Below are 25,440 nucleotides of genomic sequence, written 5' to 3' on the forward strand. Positions count from 1 at the left end.
GGAAAATTAGTTAAGTGACTTTCGTGTGTGTAGTTTTGTGCACGTGTGTGTGTGTGGTGCAGTATATGTGTGTGCACCTGTTGTGTTTGTGCGTGTGCACATGGAAACCAAGTGGTCAACGTCGGGCGTCTTCTGTCTCTCTACCTTACTCTTTAACACAGGCTTTTCCTGGAGCCTGCAGATTAAGCCAGACTGGCTAGCCAGCAAGCCCTTGGGATCCATCTGTCTCTACATCCCCACTTCTAGGATTATAGGTGCTTGGCAGTGGTTGTTGCTGTTGTTGTTTGTGTGAGTGCTGGGAAATTCCAACGCAGAGCCTCATGCCTGTGTAACAGGCACTAGAGAAACTGAGCCATCTCTCCAGCCTCACAGATCTCTAATAAAGCCTAATAATTCCTCTTTTCAGTGAAGAGATGTGTAGCAAAGACTGGGAACTGGGATAACATGAAGAATTTTGTTGCTGTCTCAATGATTAGAAAGTGGTCCAAAAAATCTTAGTTTCCAAGAAACATTATGAACAGTATCAGGCACATTTAGGGCAGTATATGGTCATAGGCATCACAGAAGACTTTCTAATATATTCACAAATGATGGACAAAACTAAACTTTTTATTGTATAATGTAATGATTGAGAACTGAATGATGAGGACTAGTTATGGGAATTCTGAGGTTTTAAACCTCTATACACTTTTATGCCATCAGAGTACGCCCATATTCTTCCATCATCCAAGTCAGTAATGAAAGTGGAGCCTATAACTGAGAACAAAAATGACTCCTATTTCTTAGCATCAGAAAAATGTTACAAAGCAAGACTGTCAAGATATTCCAATAAGCACACTCATTGTGTGTTGGGCTTTATATCTCTAGATATGCTGAAACCTCTTCTACCAAGAAAGGACACAGAGAGGACAAGGAGAAGGAGCAAGTGGAGAGAGAGAGAGAGAGAGAGAGAGAGAGAGAGAGAGAGAGAGAGAGATCAATGTGATATCATTTGTCTAAGATAATGAAGAAGTTGATGAATGAATGATTGGCAGTGAGTGCAACCTGTACTGCTGGAGAAATGAGGCACAAATGACTCCTCCCATCTCTGCTGCAATACCTCATGGCTGTGTGTATTACCTGCTTCTATCTTTGTATGACTCTAAAGAGTTTGAAAGGAATATTCCATAAACAGACAAGAACCACTAAAGAAATATAGAATGGTGAAAGACCTCACGTAGGTAGACTCTCAAGTCTCCTTCTTACTCCAGAGAAGATGGAGCGAAGTGGAACAGAAATGCATCCAGGGATTCAACTGATTCGAGCCATTGTCCAGGAGACAGATGAGAGCTGCGATGAAGAAGATGAAGGACCTTTGCCATCTGGTTGTTTTTTTTTTTTTTTTCCGAGACAGGGTTTCTCTGTGTAGCTTTGTGCCTTTCCTGGATCTTGCTCTGTAGCCCAGGCTGGCCTCGAACTCACAAAGATCTGCCTGGCTCTGCCTCCCGAGTGCTGGGATTAAAGGCATGTGCCACCACCGCCCTGCCTGCCATCTGGGGTTTTGATCAGCCATGGAAGAGGATTCTATAGCCTGAGTCCGTTTGACTTAATATGGAATAATCACAATCAGTGGACTCAGTTTTAGAACTCAGAGCCCAAATTTCTATTTGAATGACCCTGACTTGCTTTGGTCATACCCCCTGAATGCACCCGATCGTGTTAGAAATGATCTGACTTAGCAGTCTGTACCTACATTCAGGTGAAGCCAGAGTAAAGAGGTTTAGTTTATTCTTTTGTGTGGTTCTGGAAATGAAAGATTGGACTCATCCTTGTGAATTAAATAAGCACTCTACCACCAAGCTATACCTCCAACAAGAAACCAGAAATGAACATGCAAGCCTAGGCTCTTGTTTCCAGACAATAAAGAGTTCAAAAAAATAGAAAACAGCATGCTTTTTAAAAATAATGATATGTGTATATGGTAGGAATGTGATTCTAAGCAAAACAGAAGGGGTTGTCTAAGGTACTTCCATCTCTGTCCTTCATGGCATTCCCCTGTGGTAGAGACTACCACCTACTTTACAGGTAGATGAAGTAGATTTCTCACGACTGCATGGCTATGAATGGAAGACTCAGAATTCCAAACAGATATGTCTGCTCCTAAAACATACACTTGTCCCAGCCTCTGCCTTTACCAGCATTCGGAGAAGACAGGCCTTTGGGATCAACCCACTTGGAGAAACAATGTACTTCTTGGCAAGCAAACAAGAGCACCCCCTTCCCATACTATTATACATATTATTGCTAGCCTCTTTCTGAAACAAATAGGTCTTGAGCAAATTCTTTTCATGATTAGATATTTTCCCTGAAGGCTGAAAAGTGGGTCACTTATATCTGTGAGTTCTAGTTCCATTCCACCTACTTAATTAACCAACTTTAATCTCATGTTTTCTGGATGCCGAGCCCTAGACCATGCTACAAGATGTGTAAAGACTGGCCTTTTCCTCCAGAGTCTCTCAATGTAGCAGATAAATTATGATGCAAACATAAACAGTTATGATGTGGGACACACATAGATGAGTGTCACATGAGAAGTGTATTTGGATCAGTGTGGAAATGTTAGAGATCATCCAAGCAAAACTTCATAGATGGGATGACACTTGGGATGACCTGGAAAGATCCTGAAGCTCCATGTGTGGCACTGGTATACAGTGTTCAGGTAGAGGGAAAGCGTAAACAGTTGCCCAGAAACTGGTACAGCAGCATGGGCAAGGACCAGCAAGAATGAAGGTGGCGATGTAAAGCCCTGTCTGAAGGCAGTGAGGAGTGGGTGTTGGGTGTTGCTGCCATCCTGACACTGACATTTGAGAGCTTGATTGGGTTCCTGGCTATTCTCCGGAGTGACTGTGGTAATCTTTGAGGCTGGTGCAAGGCTGAATGCTTCTATCTTTGTGTAGTCTTTTTTCCTTTTGATGAGTCCCCGGACGTGTGAAATCCACCTCCTTTCCCGGTACTGTTATCAAACCTCATACTTGCATTCAAAATGGGGTCAAAAAAAAAGAGAAGAAAAGGGCAATTGATTTGTATGTTTCAGTCATTTCCTTGGGAACACGCTGAGCTTTTACTCTGGGGTGACTGCGAAAGAGACCCTGCTTGTGATTAGATCTGTCAGGCAGTGGCTGTGTTACACTGGGTACCTGGGGAAATAAAACCACGGGCAATTGCCAGTGTCTGCATGCCCAGAGAGCTGTCTGCTGTGCAGTACAATAATGGGCAAGTTTGTGTGTGTGTGTATACAGGGTCTACTCAGCTAGCACTTGGCAGGGGGATTCTAGATTAAAATCAGGGGTAGACAGATTCTCTCAAGTCTCAGGATATATGACTCTGTATGTGTAGACGTAAGCACTCACTGAAGTTATGCCTAAGGGCACATGGAGTGGACAGGTAAGTGCCACTTCACTTCAGATCTTACCTGTATCATTTGATTTGTCATGGACCCTCAAGGGTAGTGAGTCTAAAACATCAGACTGACCATACCACCTTCCTGAACAGTTCTGGAATTCTGTGTTGTCCTTAAAATATTGGGTTATAAATACCTATTTCTATAATTCCTTTACTGAATGGCCGATTCCTAAGGCTAAGGAACTTAGTTTGCTTATCTTTCAGTCTCCTGCATCTAGTGCTGGATATTGACTTTCAGTTGCTCACACCTGGGGTGGAAAGGGTAGATGGATGGTGGATGGAAGGGTGTTTAAGAAATTGGTGGATTCCATGATTCTACTTCCAGTCTGGTCTACATATTATTTAATTTGCTGACTCTGAGGGAGTTACCATGGTACAAAAAGACACATGTTACAGAGCTAACACTAACCATTAACACCCCAACTGGATCCCCTTCTTCTGTGATAACACCCATTCCTCTGTCCTTTGACACCCCCCCAGACATTAAGTCCTGCTTCTTGAAGCCCACATGCTATACATCTAGAACTCCATAGTTCAACACAACCTGAAGACGATTCCTCCTACCCCACCCTTCTGTTCCTGTTTTTAGAAGACAATTGAGAGTCATATTCACCCATCCAAACACTTCTTGGTCATAACCACTATCTGTGCTTTTCATAAGTAAATGGCAAACTGTAACTGTGACACATGCTACAGAGAAGCAGATGGTATGCAACAGAGAAGTAACAAAATCAGCGGTCTGATGAATGGCCCAATAACCACTAAATGTGGGTTCAGGAACTGAATGCTGCATGTCAGAGATGCTTCTAGATGCTGAGTATGTCACAGTAGACCAAGTCCCTGCTGTGTGGAGCTCACATGTTAATGTGTGAGAAGAGGGAATAAGTAAACAGGGAAATAAATAGTCTTGGAGAAGGACAGCTTATGCGTTCAAAGACAAGCATCAGTAAATTGTTCAAGAAATAAAAGAACAAGGACAAGATCCCTAAGGAGTGCAAGGTAATAGTATACTTGAGGAATTGAAAGAGTTCTACAATTAGAACATGCAAATAAGATTATCACATAAGGACACCAGAGCTGCTTAGTCATGTCTTGGGTCTTACAGGAATATGAAAATCATGCTGAATTTATAGCGTATCCTAAAAGAAAAAATTATTGGTGGGTTTTAAAAACAGAATGAATGATTGTGTGTGTGTGTCAAAAAATATGGTCTGTGTGTAGAAAATTACTGTGAAGCAATGAGAAGTAATGGTGGCTTAGGTAGGGTGGGACCAGTAAAAGGGAATAAAGTTGGAAAAAGATTCCAGAATTCATGGAGAAGATGTCAAGGGTACCATTGAGGGCTCTGTCTTAACTGAAGAGATGATCTCATTTGATTACACCAGAAGGATAATACCAGAAGAAAAACACTTGGGAAAGGAAACATTGAGACTTCCAAAGTTAAGCTTCGGACATGTCATGGTTGAGATATTCATGAAGCATTACAATAGAGATATTAGGTAATCAACTGGGTCATGGGAATCTGGTTAATAAGAAATCAGGGCTGGGAAGTTAAGTCTGGAGATCTCAAAATAAACAGAGGCTATACAAAGCAATGTGTGTGTGTATGAACTTACCCAGGAGAATGGGAGGAGATGGAGAGATGGAGAACCCCAACGTGGAGAGGAACTAGCAAAGAAAAAGAAAACACTAAGCTTTAAAAATATGTTCCTTTATGAGGCTGGGGAGATGGCTCAGTGGCTCTTGCCCTTGTTGACCTTGCAGAGAACCTGGGTTTGCTTCCTAGCACCCACATGATGACTCACAACCATTCATAACTTCAGTTTCAGGGGATCCAATACCCTCTTCTGACCTCCACAAATGTCAGGCATGAACATGGTACACAGACACACATGCAGGCAAAATACACATACACATAAGTAAAATTAAAAAATCTAAAAATATTTTAAACATGTTCCTTGCATATTAAATATGACAGTCATATCCTTTTTAAATATACTAAATGGTGAGATTTATCTGCTTTTCTTTTATCTGCTTTTCTTTCCCAGTATCATACTGTTCATCCTGTTGGGCTGTAAACATCATAAGACCAAGGAATGCGTAGTATTTATTTGGTTATAAACAAAACCCAGCACATTTCTCAGTCAATAGTAAAGCTTAGTAACACTTGGTAAGTAAGTGAAGGAAAATGCACAAGTGAGGCCTTGGAGAACATGTTGTTTGGCTATTTACCAGAATATTTGAAAACTGTGTATGACATTGGGAGTAAATTTGTTGAGGACAGTCATGTTGTCCTGTTCTGTCCCCGTTGGGAAGACACACTTGACAGTACCAGAGTTCCCCATTTACAATATGGAAATAACAGTTCACTCTGATGCTTGTCTCCTTGAGACTTGTTTCTTTTCTTTGTTTCTAGTGCTGTTGCCTCAGTTCTGATCCTTTTTATTTCTCATTCATTTGAGTACATTTTCTACTTTACCTGTAGCTGGATTAATTGAAACCCCCTGGTTGCTACCTGGAAAGCAACACCGAAGCAGCATCAAGCTGTAAAGCACAAAGCTTATGAAGATGTGCTTTCTTCTACATTTCACAATTGCAGAATTCTGGATGAATCATGCGAATTGAACCCTGTCTATTGACCCTCCAAGCATGCACCTAATCCAAATACTGAGGCATCTACCATGCCCCCAGACTTGGCTCTCTCCAGGTACCTTCTTGTAGAATGGTCTTAAATGTCAGATGGCATTTCACATGGAATCCTTTATTGTCTCCTCATGTCCTATAGGACAAAGTTCATCCTCCTTGCCTGGCTTTCAAGACTTTCAGTTTTAGGGTTCCTACAAACTCTGACAGTCCACAGGTGGCCCTAAGTGTTCTGCATACTTCATGGTTCTATAAACATCTGATGGGCTTCCATAAGGACACAATTTTGCATGACCAGATATCTGCTGAAATATCCCTCTTCAACTTCTTCACCCGCCAAATTCCTCCACCCCTCTAGGTTCAGCTGAAAGCCACAGGCCCTCTCGGCCTTCAGAGGATGTTGGTTGGATGACTCCTCTGTGCTGCTGTGGCATAGTCAAGTTTTGCCCACTCTGCCTGACGTTTGAAACTGATCTCTTTCTCACAGACCTCCACCAACCCCTCCTTCGCTGCGCTCTTCCTGGACTGTCTCACTTAAATCACACTACTCTGTGCCGTCTTGCCATTCTCATCTGAAAATGACAGAAGAAGATCCAGTGACTATTCCAAGGCTGCACAGATAGCAAATAATCCAAGGAGAATCGAAACTAAGCCATCTGACCTTGGAAAGCTTACAGCTAACTACTACTCCAGATGAACTTACTAAGAGTGAAGAGTGAACCTCGTTCACCTCTATTCCCAGACAGATGTTCGCAGGAGGTCTGGAATAATGACACAATACTTAAATAATAATTCTCAGAATTTATCTTGCTATGATTTATTTCTGTCATTTCCTGACTAAGTTAGATAAATTGGATTATGTACATTTTGATTTTAACTTGTTTCCGTCACGCTCTAATATGATCATTCAAGTCAGAAAAAAGTGTCTAGAACAAATCAAAAACGTGTAAGGACTGCCATGTCAATAAAGATTTCAATTGTATGGTATTACATTGAGAGCTTGAGTTAGGACCAAGGACAAACTGGTCCTTTGCCCCAACAAAAACTTCTGGTTAGTTTTTGCTAACTTGACTCAAACTAGAGTCACCTAGGAAAAGAAAACATCAGTTGAGAAATTGCTGCCATCAGATTGGTTGTGGGCAGGTCTGAGGGGCATTTTCTGGATTAATGATTGATGTGGGTGGGCCAACTGTGGGTGGTAGTGAGTTGTATAAGAAAAAAGACTGAGTAAGCCATGGGGAGGAAGCCAGCTAGCAGCATTCTTCTATGGCCTCTGCTTCAGCTTCTGTCTCCAGGCTCTTGCTGTGACTTCCCCCTGTGGCACACTATGATGTAGAAGTATAAGCCAAATAATCCCCCTCTTCCCTGAGTTGGTTTTGGTCAAGGTTTTATTAGAGCAGCAGAAAATAAACTGAAACAGTAGGATAACAATTTCCACAACTGAGACAATAAACATTCTAACGCCCATAGCTTTAAAAGATGAGTAGGCTGACCAGTGAGGCCATGAGAATCCCCCTCCTGAAAAATATGAAGCAGATTCTGGATGGCCATGTGGTGAAATGTCAGAGGAAATCTCAATGATCTAACGAGGCATCTTATTGGATGACATAGAAGCTATTTTCCAGAAGACCAATGAGCCTATGAAATAAAGAGGATCAGTGAGGAGCAAAGAACTAAAATATAAAAATATGAGGCTACATACAATTTTCCTACCAATGTAACAAAAATACCATGTTTTCTGGGAGCCCATATTTCTGATGACTGTCTGTTAAATCAAGAAGAATAGGTAAAGAACGGCAAAATAGTTTTAAAAAAATCTTGCAATCGAGACTTTTTTTCCAAGGGATCATCCCTACCATTTTCTTCTACTCGTGAGGCTCCTCATTTCCTTCATGTGTTTTGAAGATCATCTTCATATGACAGATAACTCTCCTTGAAATGCAACCACACATAGTTAAAAAGGGGTCTCTTCTCAGATGGGCCTGCTTTGAAGGAAGAAGAAATGAACAGAAAAATCCCTCAGGAGAGAAGAGATGAAATGCATTACATGGTGTTATACTCGTTGATGGTGCAGCATACTATGAAAAAATTCATTAGGGATGACTGTGCTGACCCATCATCTGCAGACAGAGGTAAAAAACCCCATCTGCTTGTATGTGTTCGAGGTTTTCCTAGGATTCTGAGAGAAAAGAACCAGGAGAGACCCAAAAATAAAGAAACAGTACCAACGAAGCCACCATAGTTTTAGTTTGTTGATGAGAATGAGGTTAGAAGTGTAGACCTGGGCTGTGGTGGAGGATAGAGAGGGCTGTGTTAGTACCCAGGAGAAGTGGCCAAGCCCCAGCAGTAAGAAGAAAGTACTGTGTGAATAATGATCACGGGGCATTTAGGAGGCTTTGATATCAAACAGTAAGGGTTGGAAGCTAACATTCTAACAATGGAACTCTTATGATGGACCCAAATAATTACTCTTCCTAGAACTTATTAGCAGTCCTTTTAGATTTTCCTGGAGATTCTTGATAAGAAAACCCTACCTTGTTTATACTTGTCTCTCCAGTTCATGGCGCCTAGGGAGGCACTTTGAGTGGCTTGTGAGTGGCCTGGTGACAGAAGTAAGAAATGAATTAATGTGGGAGGTGACACTAAACACTGGCAAAGTTGGGGCTAGATCTACAGATGAGAAAGACAACATTTGTATATACCTAGAGAGACTTAAGCCAAGAGGAGCACCTGGAGCTGCTGATAGTTAATGCAGTAGAATAAAGGTTGATACAAAGGGAAGAACTGAGCCTTCAGAATGAGTCTAAAAATATTTAATTAAAATTCTATGCGAGCATTTTGATATTTTGATAGCAGAGGGTCTTTTCTTTGTTATTCTTTTTTCCCCTTATTTTACTATTGTTACTATAACAGAGTGGCATTTTGAATAGTTTAGAAAATGTTAAAAGACAGGAAAAATATAAATAACAACCTCACCATACACTGGCAAGTTATTATTATTATTTTAGCATGTTGCTTCTTAGATAGTCTCTTTGAAATTTTTCTTCATAAATGAGATTATGTTGTGTCTTAAAAAGTTACATTATTCTTCACATTTCATAGTTTACTGTGATCTTAAAATATTGTAAATGTGATAAAAAGTCTTTCTCATAGTCTATGGTATGCATGTGCTGTGACACATTCCATAAGTCTTTTTCTGTTGGACATGGGAATTCATCACTTTTTATGTATTACCAATAATTCTGCATGTTTCAGATTGGCTTCAATTAAAAAAACAATTTGCAAAAGACAGAAAATTTTTTTTAAAAGAGAAATATACAGTCACATATTTTTGTGGTTTATGCACAAAGGTCATGAATGAAAATTATCTCAGTGTCTATCAGCCAATAAATGGGTAAAGAAAACACAGCACATCTCCCAGCAGAACACCATTCACCCACTAGAGTGAGAGCCATCATCTGTGAGAATATGAACAGTGCTAGAGGACATCACATCGAGCAAAACAGACCAGGCACAGGAAGACAAGTATGGTGTGGCTCCTTCAAATGTGGCATGCAAAAATGGTACCCGAGAAGGTAAGAGTAGAGGCTGGGGGAGGGGTTAGGAGAGAAGGAGCGATGGGGAGAGGTTGACCAGTAAAGATTAAGTTCTACTTAGATAATAGGTGGCCTCTGTGCCCGCTGTTGAACAGTAGGGAAACTGTAGAAGTCAATGATAAATACACTATATTTGTAATAAACTAGCAGAAAGACTTTTTTTTTTCATAAAAAAGTGGTATTTGGGGAGTCAGGCATATTTAATCCCTAAACATTACACTATGCATAAATGCATTGAAATACCACATGGTTTCTTACAAATGAGTACATTTTTATTTTTTATATATTAGTTTAAACTTTTTCAATTTGAAAAATGACTCTCTGGATAACCTTATCGTTTTTTCTTAAAGATTTTTTAAAAATCTTTTTTATGTGAATGAGTGCTATGGCTGCTCATATGTAAGTATACTGTGTTCGTGTGGCTGCTCGTGGAGGTCAGAAGACAGCACCAGATCCCCCGGAACTGGAGTTACAGACAGTTGTGAGCCACCGTGTGGGTGCTGGGGGCTGAACCTGGGTCCTCTGCAATAATAACAAGTGCTTTCAGTCTGACCAGCTTTCATCCTTAATCTCTTCATCTTAAAATCAATTGTTCTGTAGAGTACAAAACAATGGGAGAAGTGATGTCATCATCTCATCAACTGTTGTGGGGATTAAGCTATGAAATCCTGAGTAACCCTGTTTAACACTCTTCCTGCCCCAATATGTTATATCTCCCAAATCATTTTTTTGTTAAGTACTTTTCTTTTAAAATATTTAAGTCATTTTAAAAATATTAAATAGTTATCTGAACAGTTAATCCTCTCCAAGGCTTATTTGTATTTGTATATTATATATAATACGTACACACACACACACACACACACACACACACACACACACACATATATTGATAAATTACTCTTCTAATGTTGTAACAATTTTCACTCCCATTGTCTCTGTGTGCAGATGTCCACCACCCAGATATGGTGGTATTTTGTCCCGGCACGGGGGTGTCCTTCCCAGCTCTCTAGCCCGAAGAGAAATAAAACTCAACAGCTATGTTTCAATTCATGCCACACCACTGTCTCATATTAACTAACAGCTGGGTTACTGGCCCTAGACAGTCCTGAGGCAGTGACTGTGAGCACTGTGGGTAATGGGATCAAATTATTCCACAGAATCAGAAAGGAAAACTGGGAATACTTTTAACAAACACGATGTTGGTGCAATTTCATGTCTGAGGAAACTTCTCAGGAAACTAGCACCAAGGAAAGACAGTTGCTTCCATCAAGAGAACGAAGTGCAGAAAAGTTAAATCTCTGGTAAACACACAGGACGAGACAGACGTTTAATGCACACACAGTTATTGAATTTGAGGCACGCTTGTCACAAAATTTCATCAAACGTCTTTGTGGAAATATGAAAACACAACAAAAAATTTTATCTAAATTTAACAGAAATTATGTAATAATGGTGCCATTAAATAGGTAAGACAAAAGATGAAATTATGAAACACTTGGCTTTGTTGAGGAGTCCAGAGAGATGCAGATCACATTAGAATGCAGCTCTCCTTGTCTTTTTTTTTTCTTTTCTTTCGTTTCACTCTGATTTTAGTGGTGTAAGGCAGCATCTTCCTTCTCCATTCTAAAGCAAAATGATTTATAGAGGGGGCTCCTTAAATAAAGGCCGATAGCAAGTGTTTTTGGGGTAAGATCAAGGTCATGAGTAATAGGAGAACCTTGTGTATGATCTCACCTTGGGAGCGCCACAGAGCTTATCCAGCACTTTGTTTTCCAAGTTTCAAAGGAGTGCACCACTCCAAAAGAGTGGGTTGAAGGAAGATTCCTAGGGGCCTGGAGGAATTTCACAAAGACTGGAAAGAATGTGCTTGGCAAGAGAATTCCTGGCCTGAGCTGCTGAGTTTTCGGGATAGGGAAGGAAACCCCAGATAAAACTGCAAATATAGATGATTTGAGGAATGACCAGTCTGAAAGGAAAGGCAACACTGAGGACAGTATCACGGGGACTTGTAGGCAATGTCACACTTGCTGGCAAATCTCACTACGCCCATCCCATATGTATAAGCCAACTGGTTCACGACAGGTTCGGTAAGAAAAAAACACAGAATTGTCGAGTAAGGTGTTTTTAGTATTGGAGTGACTTGGTGGAATGGGGCTCAGGCTGAAAAATGGTAATTGCAAGTCAACTACATTTGCTAAAAAGACATTAAAAAAAAGGAGAAATTAGATAGCGGAGTACATCTGAATGGTGTTAAATTGAAAATTAATTGAGAGTCTAAAATATGGTGCAATGAGGGACAAGCGAGACTAAGGGGATACTGTTATAGAACCTGAGAGCTAGCCTCCAGAGAGAGGAAGCTGAGGGTGCTCTTGGCAAAGTACAAGTTGGCCAAGGCTTGCGAGAGTCAGAACATTCCTTGTGGCTTTTGAAAACCTTCAGAATAAAGCATGCAGAGTGTTGCAGTTATGTGTACGTTTCTTTGGCAACATCATCTCAAAGGGAAGGGAATCAACAGTGACCTCAGCCTTAACTGGGAGCAAGAAGAAGACCAACAGCATGAAAGTGGATTTGATGAAGAGCAGGGCAGAGATGCTGTGGAGAACCCTGGGGGAGCTCATAGCCGAGGCTTCACAAAGGCTTTGGGGGAAAGCTTAAAAGGGACAACTTGTCATCTAAGATCGGAGAGGGTAAAAAGAAAATAAATAAATCTAATCCTCTGGAAAAAAGTGGGAAGCAGCTAGTCCTATTGCAGCCTGTCCTAAATTTCTTCTAAAACCTCTAAAAATATAATATATAAAGGCTGGCTTACACATCACCACAGAAATAATTAATTAATTATGATGGAAACTAAATTGACATTAAGTCTATTTCTAGAATCAGGTAGAAATTTCTTCATCTAAGAGCTTTTAGCTCTGGATTAAATTAAAAAAAAAAAATGTCTGTGGATGACCTGGGAGAAGGTAGGCAGACATAGTGCCCATTTCAGAAGCTGCCTCTTGTCTCAAGGGTAGAAAGGTGAGGTCACATAGAGGTTAAACACTTGTGTCCAGCAAAGGAAACTCCATGTTAGCATCCTGTTATATGATCAAGTTATTGACTTTCCCAAGCCTTGTTTGCGCTGTCTGCAAAATGAGATATTTCTAGTACCTTCCTCAGAGAACAGCCACAAAGACGATTAAAGGCTAATCCATACACAGCACCAAGCTTGGTGTCTGAAACACACCAGACAACACATATTTATTATGTTGAACTCCAAATTTTTGGAAGCTTGAATTCTTAGGGAATCCGGAAGTATCTCATGGTGGTAGAGAGGAAGCAGGAAGAGGAAGGGCATTGGTGCTTACTGTCCTATGATACAGTCCTCTAACTGTGTGGACAAGAGGAAAGAGGAAGAACAGGGCATCCTGAACACCATCATGGTGGAGAGCCAGTTGTTGGAAGAAAGAAAGGACCCTGCCCAATAGGTGCTGACCAGAAGACAGCCTGCTGAGCAGAGACATTGATGCTCGCCGGCCCAATCCAGAGTAGGCAGGGAAAAGAAAGTCTGGTTCAAATTTAATCAGATGACCTTTAAGTCATTTTAGCACAAATGCATTTCATAAGTTATTTGAAATATACTTGTACTATAAAACTTTTTTTTTGCTTATATGAAATTCAGACTGAACTGGGTATCCTGCATTTCTACTCAGTAAGTCTAGCAGCCTTAGTTTAACCTCTGGCTACAGCTGTTCAGAGAAAGTGTTGCTTGTCAGGAGATGGGAAATGCACACAATCTGACTCTATGTCACCACCCATTGAGTCTGGATCACTCCTTCTCTTGGAAACAGTAAATGGAGAATCCAGCAGCAGCAATGGAGACCTAGTGAGCATCTAGCAGAAGGAAAGAAAGCTATCCTGGGAAATCCACATAATAGAACCTAGAAAATACAAACTGCAGAAAGCTGTGGAAGGAAGGTCTGCCTCTTGAGAGGACAGACAGAGCAAGAAGCCAGCAAAAAGAGGCACAGCGGGTCGTCTCAGAAATGAATCTAGTGCATTCCAAACACTGTGACAGGGTGAACAGCAGGACTTCACCACGCAGTTCTGAAGGCAGAAAGGACAGGGGCTGCCCTGAAGGAAGTCACTGACCGGAGTGAGGCTGGGGAAGAGGTTCTGTCCTTGGAAGCAAGGAAGCAAGGGGTGAGGTTATGAGGAGAACCACACAAATATGAGATGTGAAGAATAAAGGTTGAATCTCAAGCTATATGCAATCAGAGCAATGACAGCATACTCACAGGCAAGTACTCAGAGAAAACTTTTTGGAGGCCAAAGTTATAAAAACTAACAAACCAAAAGCAAAAGAAAACAACAGCAGCAGCAAAAGAGAGAGAAAGTGGAGTAGGAAGGGTCTCCGGGATTGGCTAAGCTTCCTGGCAAAGGAAGGCTGTGCAACTAACTCCTCACAATTTCCCTCATGAAGTAGATGCTGTGTCAGTCCCATTATATGGATAAGAAACTGAGGCACAGTGTATTTATTTTGTTTTCCAAATTTGTACTTTCTTTAACAAAACAAAACTGTTGTTCTCTCAGAGGAGTAAAGAACAGAGCTTGCCTTAAATCCAGATGTTCTAGCTCCGTACCGAATGCTCTTAATTTTAAAAGTTGGATGATATCCAGAGAACAGATCAACATTAACACATGCAAACTCTCAGGCCTTCTTCTATCACCTAAAGACAGAATTTATTAAAACAATCAAACAAGAAAACCAGCTATGTCTTAAACACTTTTTGGAAATACTTAAACATTTGAGTAGAGTAAGAAAAGTTTTATTAGCATCAAAACTACACACAAAACAGAACAAATGAAGTCACAGAGGCATAGAGAGCAGCATCTGAGACTTCTATATAATCTTTAACAGCAAAAGATAAAGAAGTTTACATAAGGTATAGAAAAGGCAGCTGTGGGCCAAATTGTGTAACCAAACACACTGTGTTTTAGCAGAAGTGAGCAGCATTCAGACAGACATCCCAGGATACAAACAGGTTCTCAAGCACACTTCCTGGAGGAGTTGGTTGAAGGCAGGTGCATGTTGGAAATGTGTGACAAAGGACAGTTAAGAGAGAGCAGGAGAGAGAGCAGGTAGACATGAAAGGAGAAGTTAGAGTTTCATCTAGATGGGTTGTTGAAATCATTGTTCCAAGCCTTAATGCAAATGCCAATTAAAATTCTTGACGTGGAGAGTCATGGTACACAAAGGAATAATAAACACAGTCTGCTGTGCCAATGCCCACATTATATTTTAAGACTGAGAAGTGGGAAGTGGGAAGGAAGCTCTGACTTGATTCTTCCTCTCAACTGCTTTGCTGGGGAGGACTCAGAATCTCCAGTTTCATCTCTAATTCTGAGATTTAAAGAGACAGGAGTTGGCCAGTGCTGATGAGACCCCAATAAACTGCATCTCACATCCAGGTCGTCTCAGCTCTCTTGACTACTGCTTTAGCATCTTTTGTTTTCTCTCTTTTGCTCATTAATGTTGGTATTGGTTTATATTTAAGACTCTGAAAGGCTTCCTCCTAGCATTAGTCATTTCAGCTACTGGTCCCTCTGGAAGAATTGCCCCCCCCCAGCTCAGTATTAACCAATTTATTATTCATATTTCATATCATATTCAATTTCTTAGGCAATTTTCAGGACATACTTTTCTTTCTTTCTTTCTTTCTTTCTTTCTTTCTTTCTTTCTTTCTTTCTTTCTTCCCCTCCTTCCTTCCCTTTCTTCTTCTTCTCCTTCTTCTTCTTCTTCTTCTTCTTCTTCTTCTTCTTCTTCTTCTTCTTCTTCTTCTTCTTCTTCTTCTTCCTCTTCTTCTTCTTCCTCTTCTTCTCCTTTTTTCTTATAGGCTCTCATGGCACAGCCCTCTTTTAGAATACTTATCAATGTACAATCATGACTTAATTAATGCAATTACCTGATTAATTTCTGTTTTCCTTGCTTATCTGTTGCCTCACCCCAGCAGAGACTGAAGATATTTTTCTTCTTATTTGGGTGCCCAGAGCTTAGTGTCTACCACACAGGAAGCAGTTCAATTAGTGTTTGTAAAGTAAAGTAATAGAAAATGTAAAAGAAATAATGCAAAGTACAACTTTAGGGGACATAAAATAAGCCCCCAAAGAAACATAAAGAGCAGCAAGGCCAAAAGCTGGCACTTAGAGACAGAGACATTTCAATTGTGCGTTGTGCATAAATCGGGTAGGCTGCCTTAATTAAAGTCAGAGAATCCCAGAGTGCAGGGGAAAATACACCTACTCCTTTAACCAAGATGCTGCTCATTCAAGAGACAACTTAAAATGTATCCTATGCTCCTGTGGATGGCCGCATGCCACTCCTGTAGGTGACTGGACTTAGTGGGATATCAAGAAAGAAAAGAAAAAGAAAAAGAAAAAAGAAAAGAAAAAAAAAGAAAGAAAAAGCATGAAGTTGGAAGGGTATATGTTAGGGTACACATGGGGGAGTCGCAGGAGGGAAGTGGAAGGTAGGTATGGACATGCTTTAGTGTATGTATCTCTGAAATTTTCAAAAATAAAGAAAAAAGTTAATGTATCAAAATGCAGATAAAACAAAGGGTTTAGTAAAAACAGTAGGAGAAATGAAAAAAATGTAAAGCAAGCCAACAACAATTTCACACAGATAATCCAAGTTTCTCCTCACAATGTTACATAAGGAAGAAGACAAACGGGAAGATCTGTCTTCTTTTTACATTTATGTACTTATTTATTTATCTGTTGGGCGGGGGGTGGGGTGGAGGTCAGATAACCACTTGGGGAAATCAGTCTCTTTTTCTACCACGTGGGACCTAGGAATCAAACTCAGGTCATCAGGCTTAGCAGCAAGCACCTTTATCTACTGAGCCTACTCACTGGCCCATATTAAGATACATTAAACTTTTTTTTTTCCAAATAAAAACCCTGCAATTGAGAAAAAAGGGTTATTGATAATTTAAATAGTATAAGTATTAGAGATGATATATGTGTATTTAGAAAGTTAGTTACATACTTCGAAAGCATTTTACACACTGAAAGAAAATGCCTAAGGGAAGAAGAAAAATATGATCATTAGATGGGACCTAACACAGATATAAAGAATGTAGCATTTATTAGGCAAACTATGTTTCCTGTCTACAATGCCAAACAACTAGAAATGTTTACTCAAGTGTAAATTTTTTTAAAAGTTCCTTAAGATGGAAATTGAAGTATCATTGTTTTAAATTTTTATTGAGGCAATGATTCATTTAACAAAGTAGGAACCATTTTTTTTTCTCCAAGCGAGCACAAGTAGGAGCCATTTTAACCATATAAAAATCCAAACAATGATTTGAGAAAGGCAACCAAAGCCATCCTTAAAAAGAAACACAAAGTACAAAGTGCCCTTTTCCCTTAAAATGAAAGACTCAAAGATGTTCTTTAATTCAAAGAACTGAAAATGGTCACAATAGATAAAGATATGAGAAAACACTAAATTTAGAACCCATTTTAAAGGATTTAAAAACTGAAGTCCTAGAGTTTTCTAAAACAACATGGAAAATTCTTTGAAAAATCTAACCTGCCAATAAGGAAAAGCTACAAAATCTATCTTTTCATACAAATTCTCATCACAGAAATTGTGGCTTACCAAAGAAAATACTGAAAATAAATTTTACCTTAATAAATTTTGAAAGTATTGGTAAAAGAAAATGTCTGGAGAAATGTTAACCTGTTTAGAATGAGAAAAGGTTGACTTAAACGTCTTGGTAGAGACCAAATATTTTACTAAATGATAAAATTGTCCCCTCAACTAAAAGAACTTTACTGATGAGTCTTCAATTTTTTCAAAGAATGATAATTTTCATTTGATGTAAGTTATTTCAAAGTAAACGATTAAAACGGGAAGAATAACTTGCCTTATGTAAGTAGAGATGGCTTAAAAATTTGAATGAACCTAATAACTAGCTTGAAAGTTGGCTCCTTTACATAAAAAAAAAGCTAAGATGAGCAATCTGGATCCCCATCTACCCTTTCCACATCTTAACGAATGTCATGAGAGGAGAGGGAAGGGGAGGGAGCAAACAGTGGGGCAGCGGAGTGTGCTGTTATCACCAAAACTCTCTCTGGGACCTGGAGACATAGGAAGCAGGAGGCAGTGTTTCACTGTCTCCTCTGATAGGATCCAAGTTCCAAGATTTACATACTTTTCTGCACAGTCTTGTAGATGGCTTCACTTGCATTCGCCTAGATGAGAAATTCTGCCCGGAAACCTTTGGTAACATGCTAAGACTCTCAGAGCTTTGGAGCAGACAAGCTTTCCAGGGTGTCACCAGGACATCAAAGTAGAGCAGAGGACAGACAGGGAAGAGAGGTCACTGGAGCAAAAAGGCCACTTTGTAAGTAGAAAGACAAGATGACATTCCTGGAGACACGTGTTCATGGGCTCATCATTCTTTGCCTCTGAGAGCCTTTTGAAGTTTCTTGCTCTCTCCTCCAAGGCTAAGTCTGCTTCCTGTTAAGGCTGTCAGGCTGTTTTCTTTAAATAGCCAATGTCTGATATCCAACTGCCTTCTAATAATTTCACTAAGACAATGGAAATAATGGCAAATAAAGGGTCAATACTGAAAAAATTCCTATTTTCCCCAGTTTTCTGTGTCAAGACTCACTTGCCATGGTGCAGCTATTTTCTGAGTCTCATTGATAGGACAAGGCTTTGTGGCTGGTCCTTGAGCTTGAGAAACCTAGCAATGTTTTTCATTATTATTTTTTGGTTTTTTTTTTTTAGACAGGATTTCTCTGTGTGTAGCTCTGGCTGTCCTTGAACTGGCTCTGTAGACCAAGCTGGCCTTGAATTCACACAGATCCACCTGCCACTATCTCCCAAGTGCTGGGATTAAAGACATGTGCCACCACCATCCATGAAATCTACCAATGTTTTATCCTGAGCTTTGGGTTCCAACTTCTGCAGAAGGAAGGAATACAAGGACTTATCTTGGGGCCTAGAAAGGCCTAGAATGGTTACAAAATGTCAGATCATTTTTATAAATGACAAAATTCCAATGTCTGAGCTGTGTGAAATATGCCCAGTCATATATGATTGGATTAAACCTCTTATGTTCATGTTACTGAATCCTCAAAGGAAGGCCAGATGGTTGATAGGCCAATTACTAAGCCTGCTCATAACCTACAAGGTTCTTTCCTTCTGGGGACAGGGCTGCCATTCTTTACCAGAAGGCTCAGTCTTGTAAAACTTTTGTAGTGTATTGTGTCACTTTGGGGTGGAAGCCTTCTGAGATGCATGGTCTCCTAATTTCTTGCCTATTGGTTTTAATGATGTTTGTTGAGATGAAGCCTCCATCACATTGGATCCCCATAGGGCTGTGATTGCTGGCCACATGATGACTTCAAGTAACCTTGTGATGAGGACAAAAATTAAACCTATGTTGTTTAAAACCTGTGAGAGATTGTCCTAATGACAGCAGCAACATTATGTTGTCTTCCATGTTCTCTTCCATTGAGAAGTAACTGGGAAGGGGTAGCTTCTGTGCTTCCTCTCCTTGAATCTGAGATAGTCAGTCATTGCGGCTGAGATGACACCAAACGACTTCTGATCTAAGTTGTAAACTCCAGTACAGCTTCTGTCTGTCCCCCATAGATTTCCTATGGCCTCTGAGTGGCTTGTTGAGAGGAAGCCAAGGAGATCCACGAAAAGCCCCTTGGTTCTGTTCTCACCACATGCCCACTTGAGATCTCAAATTCCAGGAAGTAAAAACCACCAGACACATGAATGAGGCAGCCTTCTTATGATGCTGTCCTCAGTTGTGAAACTGGCTCCAGTGAGACTAACTGGAGGTCGACCAGTTGTCCTTGCCAAACTCTGCCTAAGTGGAGCACAATGAATGCTTTGGTTAGTTCATTGCAAAACCAACTAAACATAATAACTGGAATATTGGGTCCTTGCAAAAATAAATCCACTCAAGTGTCAGAGTTTTGTTTATTGCAATGTAACTTCTGTATCCCTAGAGCTGTGGGCAGAATCATGCTTTCTCGTTTTGCCAGTTGGTACACAGAAGTGTAGCATCTCAAAGCAGATTGCTGAGGACAGATCAGCAGTAGAAAAAAGATAGGAGGACATTTATTACATCTATGAGTTGTATCCTACTCTTAAACAGGATGCCATTGATTCTCAAAAAACCCACCCACCCAACAAACAGCAATGGAGGACGGTGTGAGGTCTCTCTGTTTACACATCGTGACTATACTGAAGATGTAATAATGCCACAGTTTTATTTGTATCTGCAGTCTGAAGCACAATTTCTAACATACTTAATGTCTTCCACTATTGTTTGCTAGATTAAATCAAGTGGAAGTGAGTAGACAACAGGTCTCAAAAGGCTTGGAGGAAGCTGAGGGTGGCACAACACAGACTAAGTAATTGTTAAATGTGGATCTGGTTTTCTCTGAAGCCTATGCCTTCTCTTTGTGCAACTATGTTGGTGAGGGGACAGGCACCTTCTCCTGTGGCTGCTGATGAAGTCCTAGCACTATGGCTGCTGGTTAGAGGAGCCCTTTGAAAGCCAGTGACAGTGATAGAGAGTGTCCAGGTCCACTAGCTCTAGAAGATCTCATGGTTTTAGGCTCAAGACAAAAAATGCCCATCTACCCTATCACTGCAGAATAGGCCTGAGTGAATAAAAGCTGCTCTTCCTTAAGCATCTGTGAGATGATTGCCAGTATGGTAATGCCAGAGACTGAGAAAAGTTAGCAGTAGCACAACCTGGTCCCCAGCATTTGTTTGATGGGTTTGGTTTCTACTCAACAATACAAGGCTTGCTCACTAGTCCCCTGTAGCAGTTGGAAGCACACCATGATCTCCGCTTTTGGAACTCAGTATCAAAGAGTTTCCAGCATTGTTGCGAGGCATATAAGATTCCTGCACTGGATAAAAACACCTACCTATGGCCCTTCTACCAGGCTGTAGGATGGTCAGTCTTCCACATGGTTCCAGAGTTAATCACTTGTTGGTTCCCTTTCCTTCACCTAAAACTAAAGCTCAATCATTATAGGAAACTAGAAAAATAACAATAATGTGGAAACCAAGGAAAAAACACATCCACTCTCACAACTCACAGAGAGGATCATGAGCTCGCTCTCTTTGTCTCTGTGTGCTTCACATACATGTGGTAAAAAAAAATCATTACAGGCATTTAATATTTTGAAGCTTGTAATAAAATGAAACAAACACAAGAAGTCCACAAATGTTATGTGCTCAGTCCTATAATTGTTTTCTAAGACAGTACACCATATACCGACCTTCCAGATAAACGTAAGGGAAAATTTCAGTGCTCTAAGTCTCCCTGTGCATTCCACTGTGTCTACTGATCCCTCTGATCAGCTGCGGCTTTCACTTTGATCATCAAGGTTTCCAGCATTTGAAATTTATATAAATTGAATCAAATAGACTTTTGTTACCTAGGATCTTGCTTATTTTGCTGCCACACCTAGTGAGATTCTCCTGTAGACTAGTCCATACAGTTCACATTATTCGTTCTTTATGCTGTGTGTAAACATACTAAAAACTACTTACCCTCGGACTTGTTCATGACATTTGTGGGTTTATCATTTTGGTGTTGTTAAGTAGTTTGAGAGACTAGGGAGAGGAAGGCTCATCAGGTAAGAGCATGTGCGCTGCATAAGCATGGAGAACACAGATGGAAATCCCCAGCAGGCTTGTAAAAAGCTGGACGTGGCTACATTGGCACCTGCACCTGCAACAGTGTGGGAGACAGAGACAAGAGGACCAGCAGAGCTTGCTGGCCACCAGCCTAGGTCCAGATTTAGTGAGAGACCCTGTCAAGGTGGAGAGTGACAGTCTGGCTTTCATGAGTACACACAGACACATGTACCTGCACACACATATGTGTGTGTGCACACACATGGGGGGAGTGAGGAAGGATGGGAGGGCGAGAAAGAGAAGAAAAGTAATCATACATTTTGCTTAGAAGCCTTTTGATGAATATCAAACAAGTCTTTTGGGAATGGAATGCCATACAATATGATGTTTCAGTTCTAGCATATATTTTTACAAACAGATTATGTTAATTTTTTAAGAAAAGATTTATTTACCATTATTTTATGTGTATAAGCATTTCACCTGCATGTATGTATATGTGCCATATCTGTTCAGTGTTCTTGGAAGTCGGATGAGGTCATAGGATCCCCTGGAGCTGTAGTTATAGAGAGTTGTGAGCCAGAACGTGAGTGATGGGAACCAAACCAGGGTCCTCTGCAAGAGCAATAAGTGCTCTTAAACAATGATCTGCAGCCTATCAATTTATTCTTTACTCAATGCTCCTCCTGGCCAAGCAGCACGAGAATTCCTATTCACTTCCTTGCTGAAACTAACTTGTTCTTTTTCACTTTAACCATTACTGGATATTATGGTTCTTAAACAGGGTTTTAATTGTGAAGCTCTTAAAATTTAACTTGTAACTAGTTTGAATGGCTTCTCTGGGATTGCCATGCCAAATTATGACAAGTTGGGAGACTTTTAACAAAGAGATCATCATGTAGCAATCTCCTATGTGTCTCTATATCTGGATTTCATTTTTGTTGTTATGAGAGAAGTTCACCTATAGTTTTATTTTATTACAATATTACTGTCAGAGCCTTATATAAGAAATACATTGACTTCATAAAAACAAGTTTATCTTTGTTCTTTGTTACTTTTCTTAATTAATCAAAAGAATTCATGCGTAAATTCTCCTGAGCTTAGTTTTTTTCCGTTTTGTTTCATCAGTTAATAATAGTTATGTGTGAAAATTCTCACAATTGGGGGGCATATCCATTTTTTTTAGTTATACATTTCTCTTCTGGCCTAATGCTCCTAGGTGTGTAGCCATTTGGGTTCACCACATCATCCTAGTTGAACCAATACGTCTTACTGAATTCTGCTAAAACTTATTGATTTCAACAGTGTCTTTTAATACAGCATAGGTGTATCAGCTTTCTGAGTCTTTATATATAGGGCTTGCTCTTATAAACAGCACTTAATGTATTTAGTTTCCTCTATTCCCTCTGATTAACTAAATATTTTCCACTTCTATTTAGGGTAACTGCTGATATAATGAGATTTGAAAACACTAACTTCTGTTATCTTCTGGTTTCATTTTGTGTTTGTTTTTCATTATCTTCCTGCTTTCCTTTATAGCACAACACTTATCTTTAAAATTATCCTCATTTCCATTCCCTTTGAAAGTGTACTTTCTTTTGTTCATTTTTACTAGTCACCTTGTGCCATTCACTCTTTAATCTCAAGTGAACTTTCATCAGTTCCTGAACCAGGCAAAGACTCAACTTCATGTATTGCCTTTGGATTCTTTCATCAAATCTGTAGCTCCAGTTTCCCTTCCCCCTTCCCCATCTTGAACAATCAGTCTCTCCGCTGCTTCAGGAGCTCTGTGGCATTTCTTTCAGCTCTGTTTGACGGATGATGAGTTCTGCCAAATAGATTTATTCTTTTTTTTTTTAACCTGAAAGTGTCTTTATTTTACCTAAATTTGAGGAATAACTTTAGTGGTTACAGCATTTGGACTTGGTAATTACCTTTCAGCTCTTGGAATATGCTTGTCCCAGTGTCTTCCGACTTTCATCTTTCAATTGAGGAGTCAGCTGTAACTCATGTTTCACCTTTGAGAATAATATGTCCTCCTCTGCTTGCTTTCCATTTGGTATTGGTCTTTGATTTCTATTCATTTCTATGATATATCTAAGTATATTTTTGTGTTCATATTGGTTGAGGATAATAAACCTCTTTAAATCATTGATGCTTTGTCACTGATGAAATTGAGAAATTACTCAGCTAACATATCTTCAAATATTTCTCCTCATGTTCTCTATACTCTCTGTTTGGGATTGCATCTGCATGTGTATTTTTTTTTCAGTATCTCCCATATATTTTTGTCGTATTCCCTGTGTTTTGTTTAATCTTTCTGGGTTTGTTTACTCATCTCTCTTCTATTGTGTTATATATTTTATTAAATAGTTTTATTTCATTTTCAGTCTTTGAATTTGCATTTAATTCTTCATATTTGAATCTATTATCTGAATGTGGTAATCATACTTATTTTAACATCTGCATTTGGTAATGCCTATTGCAGAATCACTTTCATTTTACTTTTCCCAGGCTTTTTATTTCAATAACTTGACCCTGTTTACTGGTACATGTAGACATTTTAGACCAAATGCTGAGAAGTTAGTTTGCAAAAAGTGGAGAGGCAATTAATGGTTTCATTTTCCTCCAGATGACCAACCTTTCTTCTTTGAGTGTGGACAGATTATCTCAGCCCAATCAGAGAGTAAGAGAATTTGGGACTGTTGGTTTACCAGGGAGCCATTCTTCTTTGAAATTTAGTTTTCATTGTATTCATCTTATGAGACTAAGGCAATCTCTGCTTAGCTTTCTAGCTCTTCATAAACTATTTTAAACTTTTACTTTGGCATTAACAATGGTTCCAAAAGAAAGTGTACTCAAATGTTCAGTACCCTTTCTGTTTTCTATTTTACTAGACTCTTAGCCCTAACTATTAGCTGCCTTAGTTTTATTCCTCCTACCCATTGGTACTGTCATCCTTATTCTTCTCCTATGTCTCACTGCAACTGGAAAATGCTCCAGAAGGGAGAAGTGGTAACGCATGTCCACCATTTACCTCAGTGCCTTCACTTCTTTGTGAGATCCTGTCTGCTGAGTCCAGATGACTTAGTTCTTCTTCCCTCAAACAGGTGGGGTATTTTTATGCTTTTTCTAGCAACTATCAGGAGTCTTAGTCTGACATAAGCTGTACTTACATAGCCCAGAAGTACAATTCTTTTATAATTTCATTTAATTTTATATTATACATGTTCTTCCAAATTATACATTGGAAGCCACTGTAATGAACATGTCAGTGTTGACCATACCAATCCCTCCTACTAAGAATCTTCAGGGTACTTCTGAATTTTTTTTACCATCTTTCAAGTTATAGGATGACTCTTGATATGTTTCCCTAAGACATGATGATTTTTTATGTTTTGTGTGTACAAGGTTGCATCTGGTGTATGATATAAAATGTGTATGTATGAGCAACTGCTAAAATTTATGTGCCAATCAAATAAATGGAAAATTTATATGAGGAAAAGCAAATTCTGCACTATGTTATTTGAAAGATTAATCTTTTATTCAGAAGAAATGGCTACATTTACCATGAGTGGAAGAATTAAGAATTTAAATTATGGAAAGAATTATGTGTTTAACTATGTTATTAGCTGATACACCCTGAACTTATTTCTTAATTTCTTAAGGGCAGACAGTGATGTCCACCTAACATAGTTAGAATTTGAAATGAGACAATTACCTGTGTATCTTTCCATATCAGAAGGTCTCCAGAAACAAGGATCAAGAATTCATTTATTCATTCTTCCATTCATTTCAAAATATTTATCAATCACCTAACTTATTAAGCACACAGTTATGGAGAAGTCAAGTAAACTCTTATAAAATTTACACTATAGGGGATTTGAGAGAAACAATAAACAAATAAATATGAAACATAAATTTATCCCATTATTAGCACTGAATAAAATTAAAAGAATAATTAAGAATAAAGGTTAGAAGTAGAATGTTATGATTATAATTAAAATGACTGTCAGGAAAATTCCAAGGAGAAATTTAAAATAAGATGTAAGAAAGCAAGTCCTGTAGGAATGTGGAGAAGACACCTACAGA

The sequence above is a fragment of the Peromyscus eremicus genome, chromosome 2 (genome assembly GCF_949786415.1).
Source record: "Peromyscus eremicus chromosome 2, PerEre_H2_v1, whole genome shotgun sequence".
Lineage (NCBI taxonomy): Eukaryota > Metazoa > Chordata > Mammalia > Rodentia > Cricetidae > Peromyscus > Peromyscus eremicus.